The sequence below is a fragment of the Heterodontus francisci genome, unplaced genomic scaffold (genome assembly GCF_036365525.1).
Source record: "Heterodontus francisci isolate sHetFra1 unplaced genomic scaffold, sHetFra1.hap1 HAP1_SCAFFOLD_58, whole genome shotgun sequence".
In the NCBI taxonomy this organism is placed as follows: domain Eukaryota; kingdom Metazoa; phylum Chordata; class Chondrichthyes; order Heterodontiformes; family Heterodontidae; genus Heterodontus; species Heterodontus francisci.
The window spans coordinates 7,065,309-7,071,393 of NW_027142006.1; the positions used below are offsets into that span (position 1 = coordinate 7,065,309).

General features: G+C 42.3%; 1 non-coding gene across 1 annotated transcript; it reads right to left on the reverse strand.

The window, feature by feature from the left end:
• Positions 1-2,179: 2,179 nt before the first annotated feature.
• Positions 2,180-2,252, reverse strand: trnaf-gaa (transfer RNA phenylalanine (anticodon GAA)). The gene has a single exon. It is a non-coding gene; the product is annotated as a tRNA-Phe (tRNA).
• Positions 2,253-6,085: the final 3,833 nt, after the last annotated feature.

Here is a 6,085-nt window from a genome sequence, read left to right on the forward strand (position 1 = left end):
GTTGTAATTCATCCATGCGCTCTTTAAATGCTTGCCATTGCCTATCCACTGTCAACCCTTTAAGTAACGTTCCCCAATCTATCATAGCCAACTCCCGCCTCATACCTTCATAGTTTTCTTTGTTTAGATTCAGGACCCAAGTCTCGGAATCAACTCTGTCACTCTCCATCTTAATGAAGAATTTTATCATATTATGGGCGCACTTCCCCAAGGGACCCCACACAACAAGATTGTTAACTAATCCTTTCTCATTACACAATATCCAGTCCAGGATGGCCTGTTCTCTAGAGGTGTTTTACACCTCTATCAATTCTCCACTCAATCTCCTTTGATATAGGCAGAATAATCATAGCTTTTCCAACCTAACCTTGTAACTAAAATCCCCCATCCCTGGATCCATTCTGGTAAATCGCCTCTGCGTCCTCTCAAGGACCCTCACACTCTTTCTAAAGTCTGCTGAGCAGAACTGGAAGCAACACTCCAATTGGGGCCTAACCAGAGTTTTATAATGGTTCAGCATAACTTCCCTGCTTTTGTACTCAATGCCTCAATTTCAAGCCCAAGATCCCATATGCTTTGCGAACCACTCTCGCAATATGTCTTGCCACCTTCAAAGATTGATGCACATGAACCCCAAGTCCCTCTATTCCAGTGCACTCTTTAGAACTGTGCCATTAAGTATATATTGCCTCTCCCTATTCCTTATGCCAAAATACATCACCTCACACTTGTCACTATTAAATTCCATCTGCCACCTGTCTGCCCATTCTGCTAGCCTATCACTGTCCTGTTGCAGGCAGTTCATATCATCCTCACTGTTTGCCGCTCCTCCAAGTTTGTTGTCATCGGGATATTTTGAGATTCTACTCTGTATTCCAAGATCCAAGTCACTTACCTTGAGCAAAAAAAGCAGTGGTTCTAGCACTGACCCTTGGGGAACACCACTGTCGACTATCCTCCAGTCTGACAAAGAACCATTTAATAAGACTCGCTGTTTTCTGTCCTTAAACCAATTTTCTATCCAATTGGACACTGACCCTCCTATACCACGAACCTCAGTTTTGTTAACCGCCCTTTTATGTGGCACCTTGTCAAACGCTTCCTTAAAATCCATATAAACAACATCCACTGCATTCCCTTCATCAAGCTGCTCTGTTAGTTCATCAAAAAATGCAGCTGGATTAGTCAAGCATGAACTCCTATTTATAAATCCATGCTCACTCTCCTTAATTAACTCGAACCTCTCCAAGTGACTGTTGATTTTTTACCCTGATTACTCTTTCTAAAACCTGACCCACCGCTGTTAATCTAACTAGCCTGTAGTTACCCGGACGGTCCTTACACCCTTTCTTGAATAAGGGTGTCGCATTTGCCACTGTTTAATCCTCTGGCACCTCCCCCGTATCCAGGGAAGATTGGAAGATTATAGCAAGCCCTTCCGTTATCTGCATCCGCATTTCCTTTCGCAACCTGGGATGTGAGCCATCCGGACCAGGTGATTTATCTTCCCTAAGCACAGCCAGCCTTTTTAGTACCTCCCTCTCCTAATTTGTACTCTCTCCATTTCCTCTACTTTCTTCACTTCAACTGATATTTTGTCAAATTCCACTTCCTTAGTGATCACTGATGCAAAGTACTCATTAAGTTGATTAACATTGCCCTGCACCTCTAAGCTTATATTATCCTTTTTGTCCCTAATAGGCCCGACTCAACCTCTTAATACCCACTTATCATTTACATGCTGCTCGAAGATTTTTGGGTTTCCTTTCATGTTGACTGCCAGTCTATTCTCATAGAAATAGAGAATAAGCAAATATAGAAGATGTAAGTATTTCCCATCCTTGATGAGGTGGAATTTTTTATGTTGTGGGTGGTAATGTCTTGGCCCACGAGTGTGGTGGAAGCAGAGACTATCAATGATTTGAAAAGGAAATTGGATGGATACTTGAAGGAAAGAAACTTGCAGGAGGAAAGGGATCGAGCTGGTGAGTGGAACTGACTAGATTGCTCCGGGGAGAGCCAGCATGGACGTGATAGGCCAAATGACCACCTTCGATGTTGTAAATGACTCTGTGTTGTTTCTCAAATTCAATCCACTGGTGCTTGGGAAATAATCTCAAAGTAAATTGTGCAACTGGAAAATCAGAACCAAGGCAAGGGACGCATAAGGAAGCTAAATTGCTGAAACCCGGGATTGAACCAGGGACCTTTAGATCTTCAGTCTAACGCTCTCCCAACTGAGCTATTTCAGCCCTACATTAATAGCGGCTTGGTGTCCTTGTTTTGGAAGAAAATACATACATTCAAGTTTTCCAAAAAATTAAAGAACACAACATGTGAGTAATATTCCCCATTGCTTTCTCGGTACTGATGGATTGTGAAGCGGGAGACAGCCAGAAGTGCCATTGAGCCGCACAGACCCCGAGCTGAGAATGAAATGAGATCAAATTCAATCTTTCATAGTGAGATGCTGCTGAGAGGGAAGAGTCCTGAATCAAAGCGAGACTTGCTCATTTCAAACACTCCCTGTACTCTCTGCTCATGAAGCCTTACAAAAGGGAAAAACAGAATGGCACTCAAACTCACAACCCTGCCATTAAAAGTCTCATATTCGACTGACAGAACTGTCACTTCTACTCGGTCTCTTATGGGATGGATGCAACTCCAACGCAGGGGTGGCATTCAAATCCTCCCATGGGTCCACATGTCAGACTGAGTTCCATGTTGTAGAATCAAGCAAAGGAAATCTGCTCACTTCCAAAACTATCAGCGAATTGAAGCTGATTACAATCAACATCATCAGAGGTCAGAACTACCTGGTGAAAGAAGACACTCTGAAGAAGGATCCACAATTATTCAAAGGCATCGACAAAGTGAAAAACAAGAAAATCGATGAGTCAATGCAAGCCCAACAACAGAAACACTGAAGAATTCCATTCCATTCCAGTCCAGAGCCCAGTCCAGCTGTTTTTGGAGTCAGCTCACAATTACAGCAACAACTTTATATTCCCACTTGGCTATCTGTACATTTAGTTAATTACAATTTTGTCGACAAGCTCTTTGAATCCAGTTGTCTGGTCCTCAAGCCAGCTCCGTATGGAAGTCAATTTCACCTTCTGCAAGGCTGAAACCAATAGATAACCTTAATCTAAAAATGCCAGCAGACCAGGGCTCGTCCAGGGCTTGAACCCCGGATCTCTCGCTTGTTAATTAACCATACTCCCCAAGCAAGAATCATATTCCTAGACCAACGAGCCACTGACAGGTCAGGCTTTATTAGCTGCTGTGAAATTTCACTGGAACCCCCCAGCCAATCATCCATTTTTTTTAGATCAAAGCAACATCCTGTAAATGCTGAAATCATAACAGAAAGTGTTGGAAATGTTCAACAGCTCTGGCAGCATCTGTGGAGAGAGAAACACAGTTAACATTTCAGGGTGTTCACCTTTTGTTTCAGCCATCCTTTCAGACTGCTTCTGTCCATCCAATCTCACTTTCTATTCTATCCACATTCTAACCATTCACTACGTTACTACATTTTTCATGAATTCCTCATTTCTTTTATTAATGACAATTTTGTATTTCTGGCCTTTGCTTCAGACACCACCACAAGTGGAATCATGTCTCCATCTACCCAATCAAACCACTTCGCTGTCTCCTCACATTGCAATGTTTCTTTCACCCTGACAGACTGTGGAGTTTCTGCTGCTTGCTTGCAGTTCTTGCTTCCCGCCAGTAGATGTCACCTCACTCCAATACAGTGAAGTTTACAAATCTGAGAGAGACACAACAGGAAATAATTGTTCACATTATAGTGAATGTGTGGGATTTAGAAATACTAGGAGTGGAGACGAGTTATTATTGCACTCTGCTATTACATCTTTTATAATGGACTCCAGCATTTTCCCCACGACTGATGTCAGGCTAACCGGTATATAATTCGCTGTTTTCTTTCTGCCTCCTTTTTTAAATAGTGGAGTTACATTAACTACCGTCCAATCCATTGGAACTGTTCCAGAGTCGATAGAATTTTGAAAAAAGACCAGAAATGCATCTGCTATTTCGAGGGCCACTTCCGTAAGTGCTCTGGGATGTAGATTATCAGGCCCTGGGGATTTATCGGCCTTCAATCCCATCAATTTCCCAAACATTCCCTACTAATACTGATTTCATACAGTTCCTCCTTCTCACTAGACCCTATGTTCCCCAACATTTCTGGGAGATAATTTGTATCCTCCTTTGTGAAGACAGATCCAAAGTATGTATTTAATTGGTCTGCCATTTCTTTGTTCCCCATTATAAATTCCCCCGTTTCTGACTGTAAGGGGCGCACATTTGTCTTCACTAATCTTTTTCTCTACACATATCTATAGAAGCTTTTACAGTCAGTTTTTATGTTCTTTGCTAGCTTACTCTCATACTCTATTTCCCCCTTCTTAATCAATCCTTTTGTCCTCCTCTGCTAAATTCCAACTGCTCACAATCTTCAGGTTTTCTGCTTGTTCTGGCCATTTTATATTTCTCCTCCTTGGATCTAATACTTTCCTTAATTTCTTTTGTAAGCCACAGTTGAGCCACCCTTCCTGTTTTACTTTTGCACAGACAGGAATGAACAATTGTTGTAAATCATCCATGCGCTCTTTAAATGCTAGCCATTGCCTATCCACTGTCAACCCTTTAAGTAACGTTCCCCAATCTATCATAGCCAACTCCCGCCTCATACCTTCATAGTTTTCTTTGTTTAGATTCAGGACCCGAGTCTCGGAATCAACTCTCTCACTCTCCATCTTAATGAAGAATTTTATCATATTATGGGCGCACTTCCCCAAGGGACCCCACACAACAAGATTGTTAACTAATCCTTTCTCATTGCACAATACACAGTCCAGGATGGCCTGTTCTCTGGAGGTGTTATACACCTCTATCAATTCTCCACTCAATCTCCTTTGAGAAAGGCAGAATAATCCTAGCTTTTCCAACCTAACCTTGTAACTAAAATCCCCCATCCCTGGATCCATTCTGGTAAATCGCCTCTGCGTCCTCTCAAGGACCCTCACATTCTTTCTAAAGTCTGCTGAGCAGAACTGGAAGCCACACTCCAATTGGGGCCCAACCAGAGTTTTATAATGGTTCCGCATAACTTCCCTGCTTTTGTACTCAATGCCTCTATTTATAAAGCCCAATATCCCATATGCTTTGCGAACCACTCTCGCAATATGACTTGCCTCCTTCAAAGATTGATGCACATGAACCTCAAGTCCCTCTATTTCAGAACACTCTTTCGAACTGTGCCATTAAGTATATATTGCCTCTCCCTATTCCTTATGCCAAAATACATCACCTCACACTTGTCACTATTAAATTCCATCTGCCACCTGTCTGCCCATTCTGCTAGCCTATCACTGTCCTGTTGCAGGCAGTTCATATCATCTTCACTGTTTGCCGCTTCTCCAGGTTTGGTGTCATCGGCATATTTTGAGATTCTACTCTGTATTCCAAGATCCAAGTCACTTACCTTGAGCAAAAAAAGCAGTGGTTCTAGCACTGACCCTTGGGGAACACCACTGTCGACTATCCTCCAGTCTGACAAAGAACCATTTAATAAGACTCGCTGTTTTCTGTCCTTAAACCAATTTTCTATCCAATTGGACACTGACCCTCCTATACCACGAACCTCAATTTTGTTAACCGCCCTTTTATGTGGTACCTTGTCAAACGCTTCCTTAAAATCCATATAAACAACATCCACTGCATTCCCTTCATCAAGCTGCTCTGTTAGTTCATCAAAAAATGCAGCTAGATTAGTCAAGCATGAACTCCTATTTATAAATCCATGCTCACTCTCCTTAATTAACTCGAACCTCTCCAAGTGACTGTTGATTTTTTACCTTGATTATTCTTTCTAAAACCTTACCCACCGCTGCTGTTAATCTAACTAGCCTGTAGTTACCCGAACTGTCCTTACACCCTTTCTTGAATAAGGGTGTCGCATTTGCCACTGTTTAATCCTCTGGCACCTCCCCCATATCCAGGGAAGATTGGAAGATTATAGCAAGCCCTTCCGTTATCTGCATCCGCATTTCCT